The sequence below is a fragment of the Lissotriton vulgaris genome, chromosome 9 (genome assembly GCF_964263255.1).
Source record: "Lissotriton vulgaris chromosome 9, aLisVul1.2, whole genome shotgun sequence".
NCBI lineage: Eukaryota > Metazoa > Chordata > Amphibia > Caudata > Salamandridae > Lissotriton > Lissotriton vulgaris.
In genome coordinates, this window is record NC_141697.1 from 1,216,444,044 (window position 1) to 1,216,461,876 (window position 17,833).

Genomic DNA, 17,833 nt, shown 5'->3' on the forward strand with positions numbered 1-17,833 from the left:
GATAGATAGATAGATAGATAGATAGATAGATAGAGTGAGTGGCGATAGATAGAGTGAGGGCGATAGATAGATAGATAGAGTGAGGGCGATAGATAGAGTGAGGGCGATAGACAGATAGAGTGAGGGCGATAGACAGATAGAGTGAGGGCGATAGACAGATAGAGTGAGGGCGATAGACAGATAGAGTGAGGGCGATAGACAGATAGAGTGAGGGCGATGGGGGCGTGGCTTGGACGCCGATCGGGATGGCGGCGTGAGCTCGCAGCTCCGCGCGGAATCCCACTAATTCTCCTGTTTTTCGGGACCCTAGGCGACCCGGAGACGACGTTCCTGCCCTCTGAAGTGTAAGGGGACAGCTGGACGTAATCGGTGAATCGCTGGGGGACTGCTGGCCCCGAGGAGATCGAGGAAGAGGCGGCCGAGGTGTAGTCCGGGGTGTGAAGAAAATGGCGGCGAGGAGGTCGGACGGTCCCGAACTTCAGCCCTGAGTCCGGCTGTCGCCAAGCAGAGAGGGACCCCGCACCCGGCTGCCCAACGTACTGTGATTGGCGGAGCGAAGCCCCGAGGCCGGGGGACGCTGCCCGATTCACCCAGGAGGTCAGGGGTTCTCGCCGACCACCGCCCTACGACTCATCCTCCCCCCAGCGGGGGTGACGGAACGGAGCTCGCCCGCCTGGTCAGTGCTCCTGAGACCATTGGCGGTGACATAGCACTACCCGGTGCCCGGTGTCCGGCACGGACCCACGGGGGAACCCACAGTACGGGTGGCCGGCCTTGTGACGCAGCGCCCTGACATGGCGGCGATCGGAGGGCCGATGCCCGGGAGCCGCGAGGGGGACTCGGCGACATCGACCCAGCTGAATGAGAATCCCTCCCCGGAGCCTGATCAGGAACAGCGGCTGAACCGGCGCTTGGATGCCATCCTTGAGGCGATCACCTCCACTAAGGAGGCGTTGCACAATGACATTGCCCAAGTGGCCACGGGCCTGGGGCTGCTACGCGCGGATCACGCGAAGCTGGCGGATCGGGTCAAGGATCATGACCAACTGTTGCTGGACCTGAAGCCATCGGTGGTGACCGCGGAGCACAGGATTACAGACATTTTGGCCCGACTGGACACTTTAGAGCGGAGGGCGGAGGATGCCGAAGGCCGCAATAGGCGGAACAACGTGCGGGTCGTAGGCCTGCCGGAACGGATTGAGGGGGAGGATGCGGTGGCCTACATGGAGAACTGGTTCCGCACTGTGGTGGCGCCGGAGGGGCTTACTCCATTTTTCACTTTGGAGCGGGCTCACCGGGTGCCCGCTCGCCCGCCGGGGCTTGGCCGCCCCCCCCGACCAATGGTGGTGCGGCTCCTCCACTACAAGGACCGAGACCTCCTCATCCAGCGGGCCAGGATGTCGGGCCCTTATGAGGTGGAGAACAGCAAGGTAACGATCTTTCCGGACTATACGCAAGCGGTCCAGAAGGACAGGGCATCGTTCCTGGCTGTGAAGAAGGAGCTCAGGGAGGAAGGCATTCAGTACTCCTTGCTCTACCCGGCCAAGCTGCGGATTATTATGGACGGCACCACACACTTTTTCCAGACTCCGGACGAAGTTTGGCAATGGCTGGAGTCGTACAGAGCAGGGACGGATAGGACCCACCAAAGTCGGCGAGACCAGCCCAAGCAGCCCCGGGTGCGGCAGTCACAACGCATCAGGTCCCGCAACAGGCGCCAGCGGGAGAAGCGGGAGGCTCAAATGGCGGCGGAGAAGAGGGATGCACTCGCGGCGACGGCGGCCATTACAGGGTCGCGACAGAACAGTGAACGGGCCGAAACGGACTCGGGAGGAGAAGGCAGCAGAACAGGAGAGGAACTTTCGGAGGCGGAGAGCCAAAAGGGGCCGGCGGTGACCCCACAGACTTCGGATACTATTTTCTGCGGCTGAGATAGACTTGGGACTAGATCGGGACTTCATGGTAGGGTGATATCCTGTTGCTGGAGGGCGGGTTGCTGGGTGGGGGAGCTGAGTGTATCGGAGGGGATGAAGGGCGGGACGCGGGCTCCGCTAGCTGGGGTCGGCGGCGACTCACCCCCCCTAGGCCCTTAAGGTCGACTGTGGTGGAGACCACAGGGTAAGTGTGTGAGAAGTTGGATCAAGGTTTGGATGGGGGCGGCCGTTGGGTTCGTGTGCTCTGTCCTGGGGAATGGGGTTTGGGGAATGTTTCAGTTTTGGGGTTGTTTGGGGGGGGGCAACTGCATTGGGGGGGCCATGGACCGTTGTTGTTTGATTCGGACTGTACGGAATTGGAATGGGGACATTACCTAATTTGAAATGCCTAACGTGGAATGTCCGGGGGCTGCGGACTATGGTGAAACGTCACAAAGTACATGCATACCTGGTGCGCAGGGGGGTTCAGATAGCTATGCTCCAGGAGACTCATCTCACCAAAAAAGAGTGCGCTGCCTTGCAGAAAAGATGGCGGGGCCAGGTTTTTGGCACCACTTACTCAGCGTATGCCAGGGGGGTCTTGATCTGGGTGAGGGCGGGGATACCCTTTCAAGTGCTGAATCAGGTAATAGATCCGGATGGCAGGTTTGTAGCGGTGGAGGGGAGATTGTATGGACGGGATGTGGTTTTCTGTTGTGTTTATGCACCGAACACTGACCAAGGCCGATACTTTGATAGCCTCTCGGGGTCCTTGGCCTCTTTCCTGGCGGGTCCGATAGTGCTAGGGGGGGACTTCAACTCGATTACCGACGTGGCTCTGGATAGGTCCCATCCCCCCCTAGTAGACTCTCCTGTGCGCAGGCTGGCCGCGCACAGGAAGGACTGGCAAGAACGGTGGGGGTTGCTGGATGTCTGGAGGGAGAGGCACAGGGGAACCAGGGATTACTCCTTTTATTCCGCTCTCCATGATTTACATGTCAGGATTGATTCGGTGCTTTGCGGGAGCTCCCTAGCCCCCTTGATTACTCATGCTGAGTACCTTGCTAGGACGATATCCGATCATAACCCCCTGTTGGTGCATATTCAATGGCAGAGGGAGCGCTCAGTAATACCAACATGGCGGCTTCGGCCGGAGACGCTAGAGGATTCTGTGTTCGACGATGCGGTCCGGCAGGGCATTGATAGTTATTTCGGTGTGAATGAAGGAACGGCGACGAGCAGGTCTACTGAATGGGATGCAATGAAAGGGGTGTGCTTGGGCAGGTTCTCGAATGCTCGAACGACTGTGCTGAATGACTTAATGAAAGCGGAGGACACTTTGAGGGACCTGGAGCGCCGCAGGCCAACTAGGCCAGGTCTACAGGCCCAGTTGTTGGAGGCGAAGGAAGTGGTAGCCGCGGAGACGGAACGTTTGAGATGTTATGACTATAGGCAGTACATTATCAGGGCACACGCAGAAAGGGACAAGGTGGGTACCCTCTTAGCCAGATTAGCTAGCCCGGAACTTAGGGGTTGCCCGATCCTCAGCATTACTAACGCGCAGGGAGAGATGGTGTACACCCAGGCAGCTGTATTGGACCGCTTTAGGGGTTACTACGAGGAATTGTACCGGAGTCAGTTGGGAGTGGGGGTTCAGGACATCGTGGAGTACCTGGGGGAGAGGCCGCTTCCGGTCTTGGACGAGGACGACGCGAAGGACCTGGGTAGCCCGATCACGCTTACGGAAATTCGAGTGGCCATCAAACATATGGCCCGTAACAAGACGCCCGGGGTGGACGGACTCCCAGTCGAGTTCTATCAGCACTATGTAGACGCTCTAGCGCCCAGGCTGCTGGTGGTGTATACGGAGGCCTTCGAGAAGGGGGCATTGCCTGGCTCCATGCGGGAGGCCTTGATAGTACCACTCCTCAAGCCTGGCCGGGATGCCGCGGACGTGAGGTCTTATCGCCCGCTGTCCATGTTGACGGTGGACTACAAGATCCTGAGTCGCATCCTAGCCACTAGATTGGCCCCGCACATGACGGGCCTGGTGCACAGGGATCAAGCCGGGTTTATACCCACGAGGAGCACGGCGATGAATATCCGCCGCCTGGTGGGAATAATGGACGCCATCTTGGATGGGGAGGGGACGCCGGCGGTTTTGTCCGTGGATGTTGAGAAGGCCTTCGACAGTTTGGAATGGCCTTTCTTGGATGGAGTGCTGGAGCGGTTCGGCATGGGCGATGGGTTTCGAAGGTGGACGAGGGTCTTGCACACCTCGGCGACGGCGAGAGTTCGATTGGGCGGCCTGGTATCTGCCGCGTATCCAGTGGGCAGGGGAACACGACGACAGGGATGCTCTCTCTCCCCTCTGTTTGCCCTGGCGATGGAACCCTTGGCGGCCCATGCGAGGTCGGGCGACCGATACGCGGGAATAGTGAGTGATGGGCAATGGCATTATATATCGCTCTATGCAGATGACCTGCTCCTGTACCTAGCTGACACTTCGGGGGCACTGGTTGGAGCGATGGATCTGCTGTCCGAGTTCGGCCGACTGTCGGGCCTTAAGGTCAATTGGGCAAAGACCTGCGTGTTTCCGCTGAGAGCGGGATCGCCAGCCCCTAGCAGCGACTTGGGTGTGGCATGGGAACCCTCTTGCATCACCTACTTGGGTGTCCGCATTTACCACTCGGCTGCTGACCTTTTGGAGGGTAACATCGGCCGTTGTGTCCGGTCACTGCGGGGTAGCTTGTCTTTCTGGTCGACCCTCCCGCTGACAGTCCTGGGCAGGATAGCATTGTTGAAAATGGTGGCGCTCCCCCGCTTCCTTTATTATTTCCGAACGCTACCTGTCTGGATTCCCCAGGGGGTGTTTAGGGAACTGCGGTCACTGATTATTGGCTTTCTGTGGGGGCATGGTCGTCGCAGAATAGCCTTGAGCACGCTACTTCGCCCCAAGCTGGAGGGGGGCATGGCCGTGCCCGACCTTGAGCTGTACTATCTAGCGGCGCAGTTGCAGGTCCTTACGCAGAACGTGGCCAGGGTGTTCCGGGGGCCGGAGGAAGACCGGGGGCGGGGGATTCAGCGCCACGTGCTGTCGTACATCATTATGCAGCAACGGCTCGAGTTACGAGCCCTCACCATGGAGGAGCGGACGCTCCGGCTGTGCTGGCAGAGGAGCCTTCGGAGAGCGAGGGCATCGCGGCCTTATGCCCCGGAGATCCCGATCGGGATGTTGACGGCTTTGCCGCACGGAGGGGATTGGTCCCCGTTGATGGACTGGGAGGACGCGGGGTTGCAGGTGGTGGGTGACTTGTATATAGATGGGGCGTTGGCGCCGTTCGACGTGCTCCGGGACCAGTTCGGACTGCCTGAGGGGGGCTTCCTACTACACGTGGCTGTAGTGGCTGCCATGCAAAAGCACTGGAAAGAGGGGCTCCTGGAGCCCGCGACGACTATGGCATGCCAATATGTGGTGATGGCGGCTGGTACATTCAAAGCTGTGACGTGCCTCCATAATAGGATGCTGAACGAAGGGCTGGAACCACTCCATGGGCTCAAAGCTAAATGGGAGGGGAGCGTTGGCCGGCCCATACCGGATACGGCATGGGGCCATATCCTGCGACGCACGTGGAAGGGCACCAGGAACGCGCGCTTTCAGCAGGTCCATTTTTATGTGCTCCATAGGGCCTATTTAACTCCAGAGAAACTACAGCGGCACTTTCGGGTGCCGGATGCCTGTTGCCCCCGATGCTCGTCCCTAGGGGCGGACATGGACCACTTGTTTTGGGGGTGTCCACAACTGGGAACTTATTGGGCGGAGGTAGGGGAACTCCTGAATGAAGTGACTGACAGGGAGGTAGAATTCGACATGGCGGCGTGTCTATTGCTCTGGTTCCCGCATACTAAGCACACCAAGGTGACAAGTAAATTCATAGATCTGGGCCTGATACTGGCTCAAAGGGAAATATCGTGGCACTGGAAGGCCAGGGGGGGTCCCTCACTGCGTAGATGGAAGAATGAGTTGCTGCGATGGTCTGACTGCGAGAGCGTGCTCCGGATGAAGCAAGCAGTGAAGTTGGGGAATGAGAAAGCTCTGGATGCGGCGCGTGCATGGGAGTTAGTGGTACAGGCTCTGCGTGATGCTTTGGTTGAGGATGAGGACGGCGAGAACTAAGCCGCTGGACACCGCGGGGCGAACACAGAAGTATCTCACTACGTACTGTAGTGGAACCATCCAGTTCAGTAGAGCGAAGCACACACCTTAGCAGTTGCCAGGGGGGGGGGGCGTTGGGGGGGTTAGTTGTAAGGGGCTTGGGGAGGGCCGGAAGCCATTGGAGGGTTGCTGGTGGAGGCCTTGGAACTACTGGGACAGGGGGTATTGAGTGGCGGGCAGACTGATTGGGTGGGACGGCCTGGCACGAAGGTCCGAATAGCCCAGAGCAGGCCCGACGGGGGCAATTACGTTGTTTCCACGGAGATGGCTGACGGGAATGTTGTTGAGGGTGGGGGGGTAAAAGCAGATACGTAAAACGACCTTCCGCCAGGGTCCCAATGGGACGTACACTGTGTTGTGTTCCTCTCGAGCGATCTGATATGCCGCCCGGCCTCCGGGATGCGGGCTGAAGGGCTGTGTACAACTGTGAACTGTCATTGGTCGGGGGGAGCCCACAAGTGCACTGGCTGTTTACTTTTTCCTGCTGTTTTATAACTCTGCAATAAAAATATATTTAAAAAAAAAAAAAAAAAATAGAGTGAGGGCGATAGATAAATAGATAGAGTGAGGGCGATAGATAGATGTCTGTTGTTCCTGTCTGTGAGATGCGCCCCCTGTTGGTCCTGTGTGTGTGAGTTGTGCCCCCTGTTCCTGCCTGTGTGAGATGCGCCCCCTGTTCCTGTCTATGTGAGATGCGCCCCCTGTTCCTGTCTATGTGAGATGCGCCCCCTGTTGTTCTGTCTCTGAGATGCTCCCTTTGTTGCTCCTGTCTGTGTGAGAAGCATCCTCTGTTCCTGTCTGTGTGAGATGTGGCCCCTGTTCCTGTCTGTGTGAGATGCGCCCTCTGTTGTACCTGTATGTAAGAAGCGCCCACTGTTGGTCCTGTCAAGTGTGGGAATGAGTGAGAGAAAAGAGAGCAAGAGGAAAAAGAATAAAGTTGAGAGAGAGTGAATGAAGGGGAGTCAAAGAGAGAGAGAAATAAGGGGAGATAGAGTAAATGAAGGAGAGTCAAAGAGAGAGAGAAATAAGGGGAGATAGAGTAAATGAAGGGGAGTCAAAGAGAGAGAGAAATAAGGGGAGATAGAGTAAATGAAGGGAAGCGAAAGAGAGAGAGAGAGAAAGAGAGAGAAGGGAGAGCGCGAGAGAGAGAGAGAGAGAGAGAGAGAGAGAGAGAGAGAGAGAGAGAGAGAGAGAGAGAGAGAGAGAGAGAGAAAACAAGTGATATCAAAAAAAGTAAGCCATGCACGAGTGATTAACGAATGCTGATATTTTTAAGCCCACAGCAAATGTTACTTTGCCCAGTGGAAGAATATAAAAAATTGTTTGTAAAAAATTGACAGAGTGCGCAAACCACAGAGTTAATGGCCAATAAAAATAAATCCAAGAGCGAGCCGTGCACGAGTGTATAAGTACTGCTGATATTTTTAAGCACACATCTAATGGTACTTTGCCCAGTGGTAGAATAAAAAACAAATTGACAGAGTGTGCAAACCACAGTGTCAATGGGCAATAGGAAACCAGGAGCAAAACTCCGAACTGTACTCTATCACCTGTCAGCCTCATAAACACGATGTTTTGTGCGCAAAGGATTCTGGAGGTATGTATGGTAATTAGCATTTCCTGTTCACGGCTGGAGCAAAAATTCCTTTAGATGATCGATTCTTGCTCTACACATTTTCTTCTCATTTAATACCTTAAAAAAAAGAGAGAGAAGTCCACTCTGTCGTAGCCCATCACCCCCCAAAAAATGAACAGCAAACAATAACTACCAGATGGGAGAATTATCACAGCTGTTAATTGGAAAAATCCAGGCACTAATAAAGTAACCAAATGTAGCATTTGTCCCAACTCCACAACCTCAAATGCAGTAGCTAATGTAGTGTAGTTTGTCGAATGTTTGGTACCGTCCTGCGAATTTGAGCACAATCAGCTCTTAAAGTGCCCTGATACTGAGTCCACTGTACTGTATCCCTATACAAACAAGGCGGGACTGCTAACCCTTTTCATGAATCAAATGCAACGATTTAGAAAGGACAGTAACAGGAGCCAATTGAAATGATGGACGGGAAATGGGTGGGGCTTCAAATCCCTACCTGAATACAGCATGCTTCGCAGAGCAGCGCGCTGGCCAGGCTGGTCATAAAAACTATACCTGAACCAGAGCATATTTAAATGAGCCAGAGCAGGGAATTATTATGCGCCGGCTCATTTCTTTCAGTTATTTTGAGTCCCCTTTTTTGCATATTCCAGTGCACAAATTAAAGATAACTTGTGCCTGTGTTACATTATATTGAGCATTAAGTCTCACAAAAAGACTGTGTGCACTGCAAGGCCAAAATAAGTTAGGATTCTGAGCAACATTTCATCAAGGTGCCCCAGCGAAGACCAGATGGCCCCCAGCAGTGCTTGAAATGGAAAAAAAAGAAGTGCAGGTACTCTGTACTAGAGTACCTTTTTGATTCTGACAAGTGCCAGTGCTCTCCAATTAAAAGCATTATGTCACTCTTGGGAAGTGCGGGTACTCTCCCTCTCAAAATAAAAAAGTGCAAGTACTCCGTACAAGATAGTACCGGCCCATGTAAAGCACTGGGCTGTAGACAGGCCATACTGACAGATTATCACATAAAATCAATTTGCCTACAGTCTATTTCAATGGGAATCATTAACAAGATAATTGGTCATCCAGAAAATATGATAAGCACCCACTCCTCTGGAAAGAGGTTGGCATCGGGATGGTTTTATGGGGAGAAATATAGGAAGTCTCTCTGTTCATCAGACAAAAACTATAATAAAAATTGTTCATATGTTTAATACATGTTTTATATGACTAGGGCACGCTAAGTTAAGGACCAAACAGATATAAACTCTCTCTCTCCACAATCAACGAGACTTCATTACACACAAAAATGTTATTTAAAGACCAGACCACGCAGTCAGAGCATTTCCTGACTCGTTTGGACATTACTCCGCTTTGTTTGGTCTCCAGTTTGTTTTACCCACAGTGTTCTTAGCCCAGTCTGGGGAAAAAAAGCATTGACCGGCCTGGGTTATATAGGGCTCTACATAGCTCGGTGCCACGTGAGAAGCTTGACGTTGTTGGTATTTAGCAAAAAGCCTTTCATTTAATTCTGGGACCTGTAGTTTCTTGTTTTACCAGGCAAAAAGTACTTAAAAACTTCGACCCGTAAAGTGCTGTTGGTTTAAAAAGAGCTGTGAAGCTAAACGTCAGCGATGGAGTTGTTTTGATGAACCTATGACATTGAACAGTGGCATTCTCTTAGAACCAACTCGATTTGCAAATATTTTACATTAAGCTGGATAAGGTGGGTCCCTCTTTTATTTAAGGTACGATCTCGGTATCTTAGTAGAAGTGTGAACGCATAAGACACCACTGCTTACAAAAAGTTGCCAACATTAATTAACACGTACGCCCCTTTTCACTTTGTTGAACAAATAAAAAAAAACAATGTGTGACGCCCAGCGCGAAACGAGAAGGGCATATGCTGGAGTTTACCATTCCCTCCTAAAAGAGGTGCAGTGTGTACCTGCTTTTCACAGACAGACTCTCCTACAACCAGCGCCACCTCTCCCCTCCCCTCCCACTGCCGGGAAAGTTCTGCCCACCTTAATTTCGCAACAAAAACAAAACAAGAAATAAACAAAAGCTATTTATTACTTCAAATTCCACAGACAAGAAGTATTTCTTGCAAATGGTCAACTTCGATACAGTTAGTGATAACTTTAATTTGCAAACCCGTGCAATTCAAAAGAGGTTTATTTAGTTAGTGTGCTGCACTATTCAGTCCCCAAATGGCCAAGGAAGTTGAACAAGTGCGCAAACCCAGTGAATGAATAAACACTACAAACACCTACAACAGGAAATAAATCCGGAGAAAATCGGGTATCTTGTTACGCTTAAATGTGAGGCAGCTTTTTTACAACAAGTCCCGCGGCGACCCGGAAGCTCTTGGCCGGCCGGCCAATCCGGTCGCGGCCGACCGGAAGTCCCGCCTCCCGAGCTGCCGGCGCATGGAGCGCCCTGCCGGTCGAAGGTAGCCCGGGTCCCCAGGAGGGGGCCATGAGAAGGAGGAGTGTGGCGCCTGTTGCGGGGCTCCTCGGACCTAAGGGAGCCCCGATTGAGAAGAGGAGACGCGCCGCGCCGTGAGGAGCCCCGCCGGAAGAGCGCAGTCGGTGAGTGAAGTGCGTGCATGCGTGTGTGTATGCCTGGGGGGGGGAGGGGGGAGGGGGGGGAGGGGAGTGTGTGCGCACGTGTGTGCGTGTGTGCGCGAGGGAATGTGTGTGCGCATGCGTGACTCTGTGATTGAGAGAGAATGCGAGGTAGGGGATAGTGTGCCTGTATGGGTGCCTGTATGGGTGCCGTATGCCTGCGTGTGCATGCGCGCGCCTGTGTGTGTGCGTGCGTGCATGCAGAGGGGTGGGGGCTGCCTGTGTGTGTGTGTGAGCAAGGGATTTGAGTCGCGCATGCGCAGCTACCAGACGCTCGCTCCCGAGGTGAAATCCGACCTCGTCAAAGCGCGCGTCTGGTAGCTGTCCACTCTCCTAAATATCAGCAACATAAGTTGTCGAGCTGATGCATTCATGCTTCGCATGAATGCCACATCAGCTCGACCTAAAAAGGAACTTTGCACCAACAAAAAGGGCTTGCACAGATTGAATGGAGCACCATTTAGAAAGAAACCATATGGTAAACTTCATTGACTTTGGGCTGCAATGAAAACTATCCAACTATTCACGTATGTTATATATAACCCCTTAAGTGCTGCCTCGGTGCATTGGCCGACGGCAGCACTACCTCCCCAGTGCTGCGCACGACCATTGGACGTCCATTCAGCACTAGTTCCAATGGACAGCGCAGCACTGGGGAGGAATGTTTAATAGCATCTATGAGGTTAAAGATCATATCCTGAATTTAATTCCCTTTACACTTCACTTTACTCAACACTCATCCCCCTTCCCCCCATTGTTGCTTGAGTGCGTGAGCTCCTCACCCCCGCCCCCCTCGTTGCTTGAGTGAGCTCCTTCCCACCTCGTTGTTTGCGTGCGTGAGCTCCTCACCCCCCTCCCCCCTCGTTGCTTGTGTGTGAGCTCCTCACCCCCTCCCCCCTCGTTGCTTGAGTGCGTGAGCTTCTCACCCCCTCCCCCCTCTCGTTGCTTGAGTGCGTGAGCTCCTCACCCCCCTCGTTGCTTGAGTGCGTGAGCTCCTCCCCCTCCCCCCTGGTTGCTTGAGTGCGTGAGCTCCTCCCCCTCCCCCCTCGTTGCTTCAGTGCGTGAGCTCTTCACCCCCCTCGTTGCTTCAGTGCGTGAGCTCCTCCCCACCTTGTTGTTTGCGTGCATGAGCTCCTCACCCCCGCCCCCTCGTTGCTTGAGTGCGTTAGCTCCTCCCCCCTCGTTGCTTGCGTGCGTGAGCTCCTCACCCCCCCCTCGTTGCTTAAGTGCGTGAGCTCCTCCCCCCTCCCCCCTCATTGCTTGAGTTCTTGAGCTCCTCCCCCCTCGTTGCTTGAGTGCGTAAGCTCCTCCCCCCTCATTGCTTGAGTGCGTGAGCTCCTCACCCCCCTCCCCCTCGTTGCTTGAGTGCGTGAGCTCCTCTCCCCTCCCCCCTCGTTGCTTCAGTGCGTGAACTCCTCACCCCCTCATTGCTTGAGTGCGTGAGCTCCTCCCCCTCCACCCCTCGTTGCTTGAGTGCATGAGCTCCTCACCCCCCCTCATTGCTTGAGTTTGTGAGCTCCTCACCACCCTCGTTGCTTGTTTTTCCTTGCCCCTCTTCATATTTAGGTTTTCGCGCGCTTGGCTTACATAATATAAGGAGCTTGTGATTGCAAATCCTATCACTTCAGGAAGTGCCGATACGCTTAGATCGTCATTTGAGGTAAGCCCACTGATATGCGCTCTTTACAGGATGCGATTGGTTTTCGCTCCGCTCGCATTTTGTTTGTTGGTTTTGCTATTTTATTAGCTTCACTATTGATATATATATAGCTCTGTTTCTGCATGGCACCTTGATTTGTGTCTCCATCCTTAACACCATCGCTGCTACAGCAATTCCCCCTCTGTGCTGATGATTTCTGAATCCCATTTTTCATGACGAGCTCAGCTCGTCATGAGCACACAAGCAGTGTACTTCATGACGAGCTGAGCTCGTCATGAGCATGGAAGGGGTTAATTACAAGCGTCCTCACTATATGCACTTCGAACGCTTGACAACTACTATACTGAGCACACCGTTTATACTTTCCTCCGTTGTATATTTTCCCTTGCTCGCATGCTTTATCGCTACGTCGCTGCTTTACATTTGCACTGTAAGATGTCCCTATGTTTTTCAATATGCAATTCAGCCACGCCCGCTAGCTCTCTGCGGCATGTGGCCCTGGTGCTCCGTTTCTTCACTTGACCCATGACACCCTGCGCTGCTTGCTGATACTCCATCGGGGTCTCTAACACTGAGATTTGTTCATTCATGGACGACTGTTTATGATTCAAACTGTTTATACTCGATGATATTTCCTTGCCCCAGCCATGACTATATCTTTCTTAGGCATCATGGCTCTCACTATGTCGTCCATTCCACCTCACCTGCTGCATTTCTTTGATTCCTACATCTTGAGGGTGATTGGATTTTATGTCACAACAGCGCAACCACAGCACCACTCAGTGCAACCACAGCACCACTCAGCGCAACCACAGCACCACTCAGCGCAACCACAGCACCACTCAGCGCAACCACATCACCACTCAGCGCAACCACAGCATCACTCAGCGCAACCACAGCATTACTCAGCGCAACCACAGCACCACTGGTTCAAATATGTTCTCTCAATGTTTCAAGCTTTTTTACAAATGTCATAAAAAGATGTTAATAATCACTTCTGTTCTTGGATTTTCGTCACAATAAAATACACTGAACATATTCTTCACAAAAGTTATTTACAAAAGTTTAAGCTATTGCCATTATAAATTACAATCACTTTTATTAAAGTATTAATTATTTAAAAAAATTAAAAGCCATTGTTATTTGTAATATCAATACATCTAAGTCACGTAAATAAAAAACATGTTGCATTACAAATGCTATAGGTGTCACATTTGCAAAAGTTATAACTATTGGCATTGTAAATGACAAAGCTATTAATTTAGCTATTTTCAAAAACACATAAATAAAAAAAAGTCATTTACAAGACCAATAGCTCCAACTTTTCTAATGCGAGACCCATTGCATTTTCAATGCTTGTTTTAAGAGGGCGAGCCTTTCCAGGCCCTAGGGACCTCATCTCCCTTGTGCCCACCCAGGGTAACAGCAACACAAAGTTGAGGGAGCCCCGGGAGCTGGTTTTTCTCCCAGACGACAGAAGAAGGGAGGAATGTCAGATTCCCTGTCTGCAAGGGCTAATAAACAAAAGGTTGCACCCACCGATGGGACCATTGTTTGCAGTTCTTGCTGGTTGTAAGCAGACTAGTTTTCCCTGCCCGCACTCTTGCGAGTAGGGAAGCGGTCTTTGAGGTGGGCTCCTGGGGACACAAACAGTGGAGTTGACTCCAGGATGGGGTCCTCAGGGCGTTTCTAGGCTTGGGGAGAGATGCTGTGCACCCCCTCCTCTGTAATCATACAGCAGCCCTGGGGATGGAGGTGTAAGAGCCTCCTTGAGGCTCAGGGAGGGGGTCGCACAACCCCTTCCTTTCAACAATGTCAGCCCCAGGGGATATAGTTTCCAAGGCCTTTGAAGGCTCAGAGAGAGGGAACTACCCCTTTCCCATTATTTCACAATCGGCCCATGGGTTAATTTATTTTAAGCTTAATTTGCCACAAACACTTTTTTACATCATTTTTGGTCCAAGAGGGGATCCCTCGGAGTCCCACAAGGCCTAGGCAGCAGAGTATCCCTTTTTAGGTCGAGCTGATGTGGCATTCATGCGAAGCATGAATGCATCAGCTCGACAACTTATGCTGCCCGTATTTAGGAGAGTGGACAGCTACCAGACGCGCGCTTTGACGAGGTCGGATTTCACCTCGGGAGCGAGCGTCTGATAGCTGCGCATGCGCGGTGCAAAGCGCACACACAGACACAGCCAGCCCCCACCCCTCTGCATGCACGCACACAATACACAGGCGCGCGCGCACACACACACACATACACACACACACACACGCTGCCGCCCCCCACCCCCACCCCCCTGCATACACACAGACACGCAAGCACGGAGCCCCACTCACCCGGACTTCTACTCGTCCCGCGGACTTCTACTCGTCCCGCTCCGGGCTGCTCACTCCGACGTCAACGGGCACAGGGACACTGGCACTCCGCTCCTTGGCTTCCCGGGCGGACGCCGGCTGCACGCAGGGCTCTCCTCTCTCTGCACCGGAGCCATGCGCCAGCCACTGCAGCCTGCCTCCTGGAAAGCTCCGGTCGCGTGTCCGGCCCCGCCCCCGTCCCAACAAAGGTTGCCTGGCTTCCTGTTGAAGCCGGGCTGCGGCGGTGAGTTTGCTTGTTTTTTTACGTGGTAAAAAGTGAGGCTTTGATTGACGGTGAGCACACGTTTCTTATTTAATTCAAGCCAAAAACGTAAACATCGAAGCTCTGAATGTGTGCTCATTTATCTGCAAAGAGAACATATGAGACCGGGAGGAGCACAAATTATGATTGTGACCGTACCGCATGGAATGAAAACGGGTATATATATCTAGCGAGACACACACGCTAAAGTTTTTGCATTACCCGTATCTGTTAACAATTATCACCAAGGCGCACTAATAAAGTATGCTGCCCAAGTAAGGTACACTACGAGCCAGTCCCAGCAAAAATGCAAAACATACATTCGACCGGGGACGGGCATAGCATAAACGTTATGGCGAGAGAGCCCGCATGCCTAACATTTTTCACAGCAGTACTCAAGACGCCTTTCCCCAGTAGCGCGTAAGTCAAAGACCGCGCACCGCCCAAAACTCGATGCAAACTAAACTCCTCACAACCCCAGTGAGCATACCTGAAAACGATGACCCTCTGCCTCAAACAGTCATCTCCCAGGACGCCGAAGAATCGACCGGAGATGGTCACTAATAAAGTATGCAGCCCAAGTAAGGTACACTACGAGCCAGTCCCGGCAAAAAATGCAAAACATACATTCGACCGGGGACGGGCATAGCATAAACGTTATGGCGAGAGAGCCCGCATGCCTAACATTTTTCACAGCAGTACTCAAGACGCCTTTCCCCAGTAGCGCGTAAGTCAAAGACCGCGCCCCGCCCAAAACTCGATGCAAACTAAACTCCTCACAACCCCAGTGAGCATACCTGAAAACGATGACCCTCTGCCTCAAACAGTCATCTCCCAGGACGCCGAAGAATCGACCGGAGATGGTCACTAATAAAGTATGCAGCCCAAGTAAGGTACACTACGAGCCAGTCCCGGCAAAAAATGCAAAACATACATTCGACCGGGGACGGGCATAGCATAAACGTTATGGCGAGAGAGCCCGCATGCCTAACATTTTTCACAGCAGTACTCAAGACGCCTTTCCCCAGTAGCGCGTAAGTCAAAGACCGCGCCCCGCCCAAAACTCGATGCAAACTAAACTCCTCACAACCCCAGTGAGCATACCTGAAAACGATGACCCTCTGCCTCAAACAGTCATCTCCCAGGACGCCGAAGAATCGACCGGAGATGGTCACTAATAAAGTATGCTGCCCAAGTAAGGTACACTACGAGCCAGTCCCGGCAAAAATGCAAAACATACATTCGACCGGGGACGGGCATAGCATAAACGTTATGGCGAGAGAGCCCGCATGCCTAACATTTTTCACAGCAGTACTCAAGACGCCTTTCCCCAGTAGCGCGTAAGTCAAAGACCGCGCACCGCCAAAAACTCTATGCAAACTAAACTCCTCACAACCCCAGTGAGCATACCTGAAAACGATGACCCTCTGCCTCAAACAGTCGTCTCCCAGGACGCCGAAGAATCGACCGGAGATGGTCGGGGGCATATCTTCCACATTTAAATGCCTGCTAATGAGCATGCACAGCCCATTCAGTGCACAGGGCAAGAAAAGACGAACACCGGGCAAAAGGAACAAGCATTAGAAATGCAATCGGGCTCGGATTTATTTGAGTTTGAGCTAATGGCATTGTGCATGTGGTGTGTAGTGGAATTATGTGGGTTGGATTGTAATTTTAGCAATGGTGGCATGCTGTGCTTTAGATGAATATGTTTAAAAGTAAAGTGTACCATACTGCGATTGCTACAATAGTTAATTGTGGATGCGTTAACAATTGATGCGTGCACTGGCGCCTGGAGGTGTGTGTGCCTGGTGGAAGGGTGCACTGACGGCTGGTGGGTGTGTGCTTGGTAAAAGCGTGCACAGATGGCTGATGGTGTGTGTGTTTGGTGAAAGCGTGCACTGACGGTTGCTGGTGAGTGCGCCTTGTAAAAGCATGCACTGACGGCTGCCTGGTGTTGTACGCCTGATGGTGTTTGTGCTTGGTGAAAGAGTGCATTGATGGCTGGTGGTGTTTGGCCCCGGTGAAAGCGTGCACTGACGGCTGGTGTTGTGTTGTTGTGTGTGTGTTTGTGTTTGTAGTGGTGAGTCATACACTCCAAATACCACTCAGTGCCACATAATAAAACGCCACATAATTTCAATGCAACGTACACTTCAAATACCACTCTGTGCCACATTACAAGCCACATAATTACACTGCACTCAATGCAACATGCACTCCAAACAATACCACTCAGTGCCACATAATTGCACGCCACACAATTACACTCTACTAAATACAACATACACTCCACATAATTATATGCTACATAATTACATTGCGCTCAACGCAACATACACTCCAAATACCACTCAGTGCCACATAATTACATGCCACATAATTTCAATGCAACGTACACTCCAAATACCACTCTGTGCCACATTACAAGCCACATAATTACACTGCACTCAATGCAACATACACTCCAAATACCAATCAGTGCCACATAATTACACTGCACTCAACGCAACATACACTCCAAATAACACTGTCACATATTTACACGCCACATAATTACACTCTACTGAATGCAACACACTCCACACAATACCACTCAGTTCCACATAATTATGCTTCATAACTACATTGCACTCAATGAAACATACACTCCGAATACCACTCAGTGCCACATAATTACACTGCACTCAATGCAAAATACACTCCAAATACCACTCAGTGCCACATAATTACACGCCACATAATTACACTCTACTGAATGCAAAATACACTCCAAACAATACAACTCAGTGTCACATAATTATATGCTAAATAATTAGACTGCGCTCAATGCAACATACACTCCAATTACCACTCAGTGCCACATAATTACACGCCACATAATTACACTACACTCAATGCAACATACACTCTAAATACCACTCAGTGCCACATAATTACACGCCACATAATTACACTGCACTTGATGCAACATACACTCCAAATACCACTCAGTGCCACATTACACGCCACATAATTACGCTCTACTGAATGCAACACACTCCACACAATACCACTCATTGCCACATAATTATGCTACATTGTTATTAGTAATATCAATACATCTAAGTCACGTAAATACAACACATATTGCATTACAAATGCTATAGGTGTCACATTTGCGAAAGTTAAAAATATTGGCATTGTAAATGACAAAG

The 17,833-nt window shown here is 51.7% G+C and overlaps 1 protein-coding gene across 1 annotated transcript in view; it reads right to left on the reverse strand.

The window, feature by feature from the left end:
• The window catches only part of PRKAR2A (protein kinase cAMP-dependent type II regulatory subunit alpha), a 711,046-nt gene that overhangs the window by 548,212 nt on the left and 145,001 nt on the right, over window positions 1-17,833 (reverse strand). The gene's annotated exons all lie outside the window — the stretch shown is intronic.